This window comes from Cebus imitator, unplaced genomic scaffold (genome assembly GCF_001604975.1).
Source record: "Cebus imitator isolate Cc_AM_T3 unplaced genomic scaffold, Cebus_imitator-1.0 Scaffold182, whole genome shotgun sequence".
Taxonomy (NCBI): Eukaryota; Metazoa; Chordata; class Mammalia; order Primates; family Cebidae; genus Cebus; species Cebus imitator.
Genome location: NW_016107497.1, coordinates 4,058,257 through 4,070,858, shown reverse-complemented (window position 1 = coordinate 4,070,858; position 12,602 = coordinate 4,058,257). Strand labels below are relative to the sequence as shown.

General features: G+C 33.7%; 1 protein-coding gene across 1 annotated transcript in view; it reads left to right on the top strand.

Moving 5' to 3' along the window:
* The window catches only part of TRPC6 (transient receptor potential cation channel subfamily C member 6), a 135,603-nt gene that overhangs the window by 16,598 nt on the left and 106,403 nt on the right, over nucleotides 1-12,602 (top strand). The gene's annotated exons all lie outside the window — the stretch shown is intronic.

Genomic DNA, 12,602 nt, shown 5'->3' with positions numbered 1-12,602 from the left:
TAGAACAGTTTGTCACACACATTATTTAAAAATGTTTGATGTATGGAAGGATGGTTGAATGAATCAGTCTTGCCAACTCAAATACTTAAGTGCAAGTAATGAAAACAAGGAAAGCAAATCTGATGTAAAGGAGGGTTGGGGCGTAATGATCTTGAGGAGAGCCTTACCTAAAATTGATAGTGTTCATTCAACCCTGATCACTTCTTGCCTGGAGGCTTTAGAGGCTTGTGTTCCAAAATTCTTTCTTTTTTTTTTAAAGAAGCCAGAATTAAGGTTTAATATGTGAAGTGTTCTGATATTCTCAAATGCTAAATGGTCCAAAAGAAATATAAACCAGGCTCACCCACAGACTAATCATTTTTAAAAGATTGAGGATGAATATTAGGTCAATTTCCATGAAATTCTAATTGGAAATTGAACACATTTTGCCTGCTCATATGCCACCATAATGAAACCTAAAACTCAATTGATCCACAAGAAAATTGAAGTTATCTTGTTGTCATACAGGTTTTATTTTTGTTTCAGTACTTGATCTGACAGATGTTACTTTTTCACAAGATGGCCAGCTGTTGCTTTAAAAATTAACTGTAAGAAAAGACATTGAATTATAGTAGATGCTTTCAAGTGTAGAGATGCTTTCAAGTGTAGAGAGAAATAAATTTTGAAAAATCACTGAAATAAAAATTATTTCAAATTGCCAATAAATTCTCTTAACTCCCTATCAAAAAAGTTCACTTTTTTAATTTAGAGGTGTATCCATGATATGTTATGGTCATTATTTGTTTTGTTAAAATCTACAGTGATAACTTCATAGAAAACCACTCCCTAGGGAATAGCTGGCATAGTGCTCCTCAAACTTTTAAAAACTGTAAATTGGCAATTTGTAATTGTATAATTCTATGGGGTACACAGTGTTATGATTTATGAATACAGTGTGAAATTAGGGGTTAGTCTAATCACTAAATAGCTCAACAGATTAGTGATGTTGAACATTTAAAAATATATCTGTTGTCCATTTAGATGTCTTTTGAGAAATGTCTATGTAGGTCTTTTGCCCATTTACTAACTGTGTTTTGTTTTGTTTTTGTTACTGAGTTGTTTGAGCCCCTTATAAAGTGTGGCTATTAATGACTTATATATATGGCTTGCAAATATTTCTCCTAAGTCATAGGTTGTCTCTTCATGCTGTTGTTTCCTTTGCTGTGCAGAAGCTTTTTAGTTTGATATAATCTTATTTGTCTGTTTTTGCTTTTGTTGCCTGTACTTTTGGGTTCAAATCCAAAAAATCATTGCCTAGATCAATGTTGTGTAGTTTCTTCCCTATGTTTTCTTCCAGTAGTTTTACAGTTTCTGATCATATATTTAAATCCATTTTGAGTTGATGTTTGCATATGGCATGGGATAAGGGCCCAATTTTATTCTTCTGCATGTGGATAGCTAGTTTTCTGAACACCATTTATCAAAGAGACTATCATTTTGATAGTTACCATTGTGCATTCTTGGTGCCTTTGTCAGAAATCAGTTGACCATAGGCTAGGCATAGTGCTCATGTCTGTAATCCCAGCACATTTGGAAGCTGAAGAGGCAGGATTGCTTGAGCCTGGGAGGTTGAGGCAGCAGTGAGCTGTGATTACATCATTGTACTGCAGCCTGGATGACAGAGCAAGACCCTGTCCCAAATCTAAACAAACACACAAAAAAATCAATGGACCATACATAAATTGGTCCTGGGCTTTCTATTCTCTTCCACTGGTTGGGGTGTGTGTGTGTGTGTGTGTGTGTGAGAGTGTGTGTGTGTGTGTGTGTGTGTGTGTGTGTGCGCGCGCGCGCGCGCGTGCGCGCATGTATTTGCCAGTACTATGCCCTTTTGATTACTATAGTTTTGTGCTAGATTTTGAGATCAGGTAGTATGATAACTTCAGTTTTATTTTTTTTTCTTATGAGCTGCCTTGGCTATTTAAGGATTTTTGCAGTTCTACAAGAAATTTAGGACTGTTTTTCTCTTTTTGTGAAAAATGATGTTGGAATTTTGTTAGGGATTGCATTGAATCTGTAGATCACTTCGGCTGGTATAAACCTTTAACAGTATTAATTCTTGAAATATATGAACATGGAATATCTTTCCATTTATTTGTGTCTTCCTCAATTTGTTTTATCAATATTTTATAATTTTCCTTGAAGAAGATAGTCACCTCCTTGGTTAAATTTATTCCTAAATATTTTATCCTTTTTGTAGCTATTGTAAATGAGATTTTTCTCCTGATTTCTTTTTTTGGATAATTCTTTGTTAGTGTATAGAAATGTTACTGATTTTTGTGTGTTGATTTTGTATCCTGCAACTTTTCTGTATTCATTTGTTCTAACAGGGTTTCTTTGTGTGTGTGTTTGTGTGGAATCAGACAAAAGCCTCGCTCTGCCACCCAGGTTGGAGTACAGTGGCATGATCTAGGATCATTGTAATCCCTGCCTCCCAGGTACAAGCGATTTTCATTCCTCAGCTACCCAAGAAGCTGGAATTACAGGCATGCACCACCATGACTGGCTAATTTTGCATTTTTAGTAAAGACAGTGTTTCACCACGCTGACCAGGCTAGACTGAAACTCGTGGCCTCAAGTGGTCTGCTTGCCTCAGCCTTTCAAAGTGCTGGGATTACAGGTGTGAGCCACTGTGCCTGGCCATCTTTATTTTATTGAGGTACCTTTCTTCTCTACCTAATCTGGTAAGAGATTTTATCATGAAAGAATATTGAATTTTGTCAAATGCTTTAGATGATCATATGGGTTTTATTGTCCTTTTTTTCTTTCAATGTAATGGATCACATTTGTTAATTTATGCATGTTGAGCCGTCCTTGCATCTCAGGAGTTAATTCCCCTGATCATGGTGGATGACCTTTTTAATGTGTTGTTGAATTTTGTTTGCTAGTATTTTGTTGAAGATTTTTGCATCTATGTTCATTGAGGACACTGGCCATAATTTTCTTTTCCTGTAAAGCTCTCATCTGACTTTGGTATCAAAGTACTGCTGGCTTCATAAAAAGAGTTTGGTAGTATTCCCTTCTCTTTCATTTTTTGGAATAGTTTGAAAAGGACTGGTAGTAATTCTTCTTTAAATGTCTGGTAGAATGTAGTTGTGAAGGTATCAGGTCCTAGGCTTTTTTTTTTTGATGAGAGACTTTTAATTATTGGTTATTTATTTAATCTCCTTACTTGTTATTGTTCTGTTACATATTCTATTTCTTCATGATTCAGTCATGGTAGGTTCTATGTGTCTAGGAATTTATTTCTTCTAGGTTATCCAATATGTTGGCATATAATTTTTCCTAGAAATCTCTCTTACATACTTTTTTATTTCTTTTTTTTATTGTACTTTAGGTTCTGGGGTACATGTGCAGATCATGCAGGATTGTTGTATAGGTACATGCATGGCAAGGTGGTTTGCTGCCTCCATCCCCCCATCACCTATTTCTATGGTATCAGTTTTAATGTCTCCTTTTTAGTTTTGATTTTATTTGCATTATCTCTCTTTTTTTTCTTAGTGAGCCTAACTAAAGATTTGTTGATTTTATCTTTTCAAAAAACACACTCTTTGTTTGTTGATCTTCTCTATTGGTTCACTAGTCACTATTTCGTTTATTTCTGCTCTAATGTTTATTATTTGCTCCCTTCTGCCAACTGTGGGCTGAGTTTATTTTCTTTTTCTTTTTTTGTTTCCTTGAGATACAATATGAGGTTGTTCATTTGAGATCTTTTTCGATATAGGTGTTTATTGCTATAAACTTTCCTCTTAGAACTGCTTTTGCTATATTCTCTAAGTTTTTGTATATTGTGCTTCCACTTTCATTTGCCTCAAGACATTTTAAAAATCCCACTTTAAATTTTTTGTTGACCCATTGGTTGCTCAGGAGCATGCTGTTCAATATCTGTGTATTTGCAAATTTTTCAAAAGTCCTCTTGTTACTGATTTCTGTAGTTTCAGTCTTTTGAAATTTGCTGAGGTGTATTTCATGCCCTAACATATGATCTGTCTTGAAGAATGTTTTGTATGCACTGCTCTTCCAGTTTTATAAATAAATTTTATTTATATAAAATGATCCACATTTTATGTTCCTGGCTACAGAAAAAAATGACTGGTTCTCATAGAAATCTGATACAGTCCACCATAAACACAAATATTCTTTGACATCTGTTTTACATTAAAAGTTTACATTCACATAATGTTCCCATGTTCATCTAAAAATAAAATTGTTTTTCTATCATTCCTTCTTCTAAAAAGATGAAATATGCTTACCCATAACTTCATATGTCCTTAGGTCACACTGCATGCTCAGGGGTATTCATACCAGGATGCAGAAAAGCAGATGACTCACGTTGATAATTATGCACAGAATATATGAGTTCAACCACTTACCAAGCTCAGGTCATGAGCAAATACACTGAGTACACAGGACCCTCCCTAAACAGGAAAAGGAAGCCTTTTTGTGTTGTTGTTAAATAATAGAATAGAAGAGAAGTCCATTTCAGAATGGTGAAAGAGTAGGATGCCATGTGGCAAAGTTGAACAGAAAGGTACAGTTTTTGGAATGGAAGGAATAGTATGGAGTCGTCATATGTTCTATGACCAGTTGACACCCAGACTAAAACATCCTGCCTTTGAAGAATAGGTGAAGGCTGATTTAATCAAAAAGAGAGTTAGTTGTGTAATCATCTAGTGAATGTATACTTCACAAGAGGATGAGCTCCCAAAGTCTGCAACTCTTCTGCTCATGGCAGTATCCCTTGGCCCAGCACAGCGTGAGGGCTCAGTGACTATCAGACCACAGTATCTTAGCACTGAAAATTATCTAGGTAAGAAGAAAGCAAACACTAATGCAACCTGGACCAACCTTAACCCATAGAGCGACATCTTGGTGGCCTGTTGTAAGACTTGAGCACAGAGAACAAGGTAAGTTTAGAGAGGACAGAGAGGAAAGGGAATCAAGTGGGTTACATGCCTACACCCAGTAGGAGGACAAGGTAGGGGAAGGAAATAGGGCTGGGATTGATTGAGAGAACACTCAGCTTTGAAAGATCAGCTGCTATCTGTCTTACACTTGTGTTTACAATACCTTTCATTAACTTTTGGTTAATAAATAATTTTGTTGATTGGTTGTTTTCATCTTTGTTTTTTAAATTTTTTCCTCACTTTTTGGGTGAAGCTGGGAAAGGAATATAGTGAGGCCGATAACTTGATTCTTCCCATTGCCTGGCAATGGGCAACCACCACCTGAAATTGGCTAGGTCACTGAAGGATGCTGTAGAGGTCAGTGTCTCACATTGAACCCAGGAAAACCCACCACATTCCCAATTTATATATATATATATATATATACACACACACACACACACATATATATATATGTTTTATACATACATTCATGTAAGCATGGGAAACATTAAGGATTCCAACATAATCAGGCCACTGTTGATTCTCTTAACAGGTTAATTTTTTTTATTGTTACTCTACTTTAAAATAAGCCCAGATGCCCAGTTAATATACCAAGCATAACAAATGCAAACAAAAGTTTATACGCATATCTAAAACTTTTTTTTTGTTCTAGCTTCTCTGCTACTGGCCTCTTAATGAAAAGCAGAAGTGAAAAGGAACAATTTTCATTTCAGTTCTTCCTATTGAAGGGACACAGTATAGAATATACCGTCTCACACATCCATTTCACTGAATATGCTGGTCTGTCTGCCTGGAATGCTGATTTCTCCTTCCTCTTTATTTATAGAACCCTTTTGCATCTGACCCTTTATTTATAGAACCCTTTTGCATGGACATGTACTTTAAAAGTCACAGCCAGTGAATTCAACTTCAACTGATGCAGAATCAAGTGTGCCTATTTCTTTATTTCCATGTGCATTGTACATACCTCTAGCATAAATAGCATTTAAACCATGTGTGAAATGTGTTCACATGAGCATTTTCCCCCCGGAACTATGAAAACTTACAACAGCATCTAGTACAGAGCAGGGAATTAATTTTAATTTTTATTTTTTTGCAATTGTCTCATTTTCCTTTATATATACCCTATTGCTGAACTTGGTATCTGGAACACAATAAATCTTAAGTAACTTTTTGTGGAGAGAATGATATATGACTGCACTTACCCTTCTAAAAGTAACTATGGGAGTCAGAAGAGACGTGAATAAAGCAGAGGAGCTTTTCCATACATGTGTGCTAGAATATATTATAATTCTTAGTGAATGTGATACAGTGTATGCTAAGTTCTCAGTAGGCGAACTGGTTAAGAGCAAGGAAAGCTGGAAACTATTAGAAGCACAGCCTGGTGGATTCTAAGCAATTGATCAGCAATCTAAAATATAATGTCCAAAACATGGGGCTAACATTACTTGCTTTAAACTAACATTGGCATCTAAGAGGGGCTGATGTGATAGGTAAGGAAGGCAGTAGGAGTTCACAGGCAGGGAGATATTTGTATTTAGCCTATGGTTTCATCTTAATTATTCTTTTGTTTATCCAGTTTAAAATAGAATATCAGCTGTGATAATGATTCAGGGAGAGGGTCCAAAGCCTAGTTAGGAGGAAACAAAAGCAAAATTAAAAAAAAAATATAAGGCTAGTATCAGAGTAGGCAGAGATGGGATAGATTATCGGAAAGAGTTAGCTTAAAATGGCATTTGGTTTCTGCAATAAACTTCAATTTTTCAATGGTAAATTTCACTGGCTGGAGCTATTACATGTATCAAAGCTAGCTCAGGTGTACAATCTTGAATCAACAAGGAAAGAGGAGACTGACACTGACTCTTTGATTATGCGTCAACCTGTGGACCCTATCTTACTTCCCATTAATACTCTACTTCCTGAATTTCTGCAAACCAAGACTTTAAGGAAGCTTCTCTTTTCCTATTAGCCAAATACTACGTCTTTGCCATTATCTGAGAAAAGAATAAACATTTATTGGTTCTGATATTCTCACTTAATTTCTGCCACTTGAAACAGAAAAACCACACTGGATAAAGTCTAACGATGTTTGTCACTATCATTTATATTCAGGCCATATCATTTACTCATGCTATTCCAAACACTAACTGGAACCCAGAATTAGACTTGATCCTCATCTGCTGCAATCAGGTATATATTTAGTACCAATCGAAAAATAATAATATAGGAATTATAGAGGAACTATGCAGAGTTTGAGACATTTATCATCTTGATTATATAGATTTTTTTTTTTTTGAAAATGGGTAATCTAACAGCTGAGACTAAACATCTTTTAGAGTTTATTGTTGGATCATCAACTAGTGTTTTATTTTTGATTTCTGCAACAAATAAACCTAAACAGAAGAAAGATGTCTGAAGAGCAAAACTTGAACTTTCTGACTCACCTCCTTAGTTTGTCTTGTGTCAGAATGGATCAACTAAATCTTTATGATTTGGTACAAATACTTTCTGGACCCTTTTATTTCTTTACATAGAAACTGCTGAGACAGAGGGTGATGAAAATACTTAGAGCCAAGTAATTTTGGATGATTAGAAAAGCTAGCCTCATGTGGCTTTGTTACTATGTTTTCAAATGTAGGCCACTGTGTGTTTCAAATGTCGGTTACTCTGGTTTCTCTTCATCATCTTTCTTGTTGCTTACAGCTACAGGTGACCTGCTGCCCAGTGGAAAATGTGCAGTGAATGGCCCTGGCTTCACTTAGCAAAAGAAAATGATAAGTTTCTATGTTCTGAAAATAACTTATAAAGGATAAATATATGATCTTATTGGTGTAGATACCTGTGAAAGGTCTGAGATTTTTACTTGGAAACTTACAAGACGGCCTGCCATAGTTTCATGGATGCCTGATAAAAGACACAAACCTCCTGGGCAAGGCTGGACGGCTTTTACTCATGGCAATAACAGAAGCTAGTGCATTCTCATTTTTGTATCACTTTCCCAAACCCCGCTTTCTACAAGGAGACACAGCAGGATGGGATGGTACCTGCACTCACAGTGAGTTGTGTTACAGAAAGGATCTCTAAGATTAGAGACTAAATCTTTGGCAATGAGCAGTAACCATGACTACCCTGAGGCTTTGGAGGGAGATATTCTATCTTCCATGACTGTTTGCTTTAGAGAGGGCCTTGAAAATATAGTTTGGATCAAAGGGCAAACATTGCCTTGTGCACAGTATGTATAGAAATTCTAGACCCATCTGTAAATAATTGAATTTTGGGAAAGTTTCTGAATCATTAACTGGCAGAGATAATTTATTGATGGGGGGGTTGATTTAAACATTATTTAGAACTACAGAAAAAATGTACAGCTTTATGACTATGTGAGAGAGTAATGAAAATCAATTTCATGATGCATAGATGAATCAAGTTTTTTTCCTAAAGAATGTTATTTCTTAGTAGAATAATTCTATTATTTTTAAAAAAGAGAAATTATGCCAAAAAATACTTTAAATGGTCAAATCTAATGTATTTTTGGCCTTCTTTTTGACAAACTGTTTATAAATATGTTTCGTTACTAAGATTGTCACTCCAGATTGGCCGTCAATACTGTCTATTCTTTAATACTTTAAAGTATGGTTGCAGTTAATAACTGCCAATTCATAGTATTCATTTAGTCCTTTGAATTCATTTAGTAGTTTCCCTGACTGTATTTAATGATTAAGTGTTAAATGCTTCCAGGAAGTTTGAAATTGAGCTATTTATTTATAGATGGATGTTGACTTGAAGATATGCTCTTATATGGAGAAACTATTTTCTGATTCTTAAAGTACAGAAGCATTTTTTTCTAAGCAAACTAGATTATGGATACTGACTACTTTGTCCTATGTACTTACCTATTTGTAGTCGTATTGTTGCTCTTAATGAAAAGATTATTTTAATTTTGGTCAATGCAGCACCAAAATTAAATATTTCATTATTAAATCACATAGTTCAATTTACTTTAAATACTATGATCTAATAAACTATGGGAATCATCTTTTATATCACAACAATATTAGGTGAACCCAATGAATGTGTAGTTGAGCACATATATTATTTTTTAAATAAAAAAGAAATGTAATTATGCAATATTTCAAAAGCACTACACTCAAGAAGAACACATTTTTCCAGTACAGTGAGGTTATACCACATGCTTTCCAGATTGTATTTTTTACTTAATCTGTTTGTGTTTTATAATGTATTATCCTACAAAGGCCTTAGGAAGCATTTATATATAAAGAATAATATTGTTATTCAACTGCCCTTTGTCCGTATTTATTAGCGCTTATGACAAATATTATAGATTTTGCCGTTGAAATTACTTTTTCCGTTGCTTAAAAACACTACTGTGTGTTTTAAGGTTATGAAAATTATTATCAGTTGCACAAATATTTGCATAATATCATTAGCAGAAATAAAACTAAAATTAAGAAAAAAGTATCAATAAATCTGCAGTCTAACAAATCAAATTATATTTCAGTTACCTTCTTATACCTATCCATATATATGCATGATTTTATGTTCATAGTTTATATCCCTGTCTTTTTAAATTTAATATAACATCATACTTGTGTTTTCACATGTGTAATATGTATTCTTTATAATTATGATAAAAGGCAGATAAAATTCTATCAAGGAACTTTTTGTTGAGGAATTAATTATATGATGATTTTATAACTGATGATTTTGTAACTGCTGGGCTATGTAAGTTGATTTTAAACATTTGTTCTTATACATAATGTTGCCAAAAGCATCTTACTTGAAAAGAAATTAGATTCTTTTTAGACTAAATTTCATAGGTAGTAATTTCTAAGGCAGAAAAATTGAATATAATTATTTTCATGAATCTTAGACTATATTACTAAGTTAATTTCCAATCAGACTGTTCCAATTTCTATATGATCAGAAAAAGGGGAGGTTATAATTTTATGTCAGTCTTGTATACTTTTGATATCATTCTTTATACTCTAACTCAATATGGAAAAATAATACCTCATATTGTTTATAATTTGCATTTATTTGTATAAGTTGACTAAATATTTTTCTAAGTTGCTTTACTAATTGTATTTTAAAAATTATATTAATTATATCTACATGAAATTTACCTATTTATTAGGGCCATAATAGTTCTCTCTCAATTTTATTTTATTTTTTGGCATTTTTTTCATTTGTGTTTTATTTTATATTTTTGTTATTTAATTTATTTTGTAATGTTCCATTTTACATATGAGAGGTTTTTTCCCTTTTTTTGTCAAATTTCCTCTCAATTTTAAATATAATTACTCCTCTTTTCTCTTATTCAATATAATGTTTTTGTACTACCACTTTTTATTAAAATTATTTTATCATAAACATTTGAATCTTTCTTTTTATAATAGCCTCTTCTAACTCATCAAAATTTGTAACTACCAATAAAAGACCTGATAGATTTTGAATTGCCTTTTGGTATTTTCTTGGATTTGTTTTTATTTAGCTAACTAAATAAAACAGGTAAAAATGTTTTACTCACTTTTTTTTTTTTTTTTTTTTTTTTTTTGTGTCATATGAAGTGTGGACATAAATATTTTTCCATTTAACTGACTGTCCTCACATTGTTAAATAACTATTTTTTACATTTTATGATATATTCCTTTTTAAATCAACCTATTGAATAAGTCAGATGTATTTCTAAGTTTTGAGTTCTCTTTGACTAACAGAAGTGTTTGATTTTGCACTTCACTTGCTGAAATCATTTCAGGTAATTAAAGCAGGCACATCTAGTATTCATCTCCTGCTAGTAGTAGGCCTTTGTTCGGATCTGAACGTCTCATAATCTTTTTAAAAATTGGATTGTCTTTTAATTTTAGAAAGTGATATTTGAACATGAAACATCAAAAAATACAGAAAGATACAAAGGAAGAATGTCAGTCTCTCTGCATGCACCCTACCCTTGCTACCACCCCCAGGGTTACCCACTGATACTTCCTTGCACATTCTTTCAGAACATGTCAATGCGTATGCAACTCTATATATTTTTTGGCAAAGCAAAATTAAGTGATATCTCCACACTCTTCTACGCCACAATTTTTTTCACTCAGTATATGTATTTTGTAAAATTTTGCACTTTAGCAACTATAGCTATAGTGTATTCTTTCTAATAGCTGCACTGTATTTCACTGTGTGGAAATATTTTTTAAAGTTTTAAATCATTTCATCTCAGTTTTCTTTTTATAAATAAGCATGATTGTTTATAGATGCAGCATCTCTTGAAGTGAGAATAGCACGAGCTTTGCTATTACACAGAATTGGTGTCAATAAAAAAATAGAATTGGATTCTTCCCTTGGTTTAGTGGCTGGACAACTTTTTGGATATGCTACTTAACCTCTTTCAACCTCACTTTTCTCACCTGTGATGTGTGTGTGTGTGTGTGTGTGTGTGTGTGTGTGTGTGTGTGTGTGTGTGTATTTATATAATACCTGGTTCTTAGGCTGTTGGCAAGATTAAGGAGATGGTAAATTTTAAATGCCTGGCATACAGCTCAAGAAGTGAAAGGAGAGAATATTTCAGAATACCTTGTTTGTTGAAGTTCTTTTAGATTATAGTTGGCTTAATAGAAATCCTATTTTAGCCCCATTACTGAAATAATAGATTCACTATACATGGCAAGACTTCCATACTCTCAATAGCCTTAAGGAATCCTAAAGTCATAATTGGTATCTCCTGGAGACAGTTTATATGTGAGGAATATGTGTGAACATATTTGCAGCATATTTATTGATGTAACAGTTACATTTTGGTGTCAGAATTTCTGGTAGTCTTATTTCAGTGTTCCTTAGTTTGCCATATGATTCTGAATATTGGGAATTAATGAGTAGGAGGGGGCAGGCAGCAGGCTAGGAGCATATAGTGCCTACTGGGATCAAAGAAGTTACAGCGGTGTGCGTCTGTTCCATTCTCCATGTCTGTTTGTTAGTGTATGCTGGACCTTCAGGCAGTTTTCTAGGACACACGTCAGAAAATTGCTACCTGGATACCTGTTAACATTGTCTTCTACAAAATTTTACATAATTTGTAATAACTCATAGCTTTCTAAATTAAAGATAGGAAGAAATATTCATAACAGAAATTGATGGTCTCAGTTGATATACTGGAGGCATGGTTGACATAATTGATAGGGCTTTGCTAAACCCACAGGGAGTGTATATTCTCCTTAGCTTGAACCAGGAAAGTTTTGGGAATTTCTAAATAAGCTATTAGAATCCTACAAAATGTTTTTGCAGCAGAGCCTTTGTTCCATGCCATTCATCCTATTTGTGTTTTAGAGTACTTGAGATGCTTTGTTATTCTCATATCTAAAAGGAAATATTATATTAATGTTTGTGAGTACGTGGGAATCTCAGGGCCCATATAGACTTATAGATGTCATGTGTTTGTGAAAGAAAAGGAACATTAACGATCTAAGAATAATTAATACGTTGTAATGCTAATGACAGTTTTGTTCTCATTCTTTATTGAGAGTCACATAGAAAAGTAAATAATACATATAAAGTTTAATAATTATAAAATGAATTCCATGTATCAATGGTCAAGATCAAGGAACAACATGCCACCAAACCCAGAAGATTCCCATGAACCTC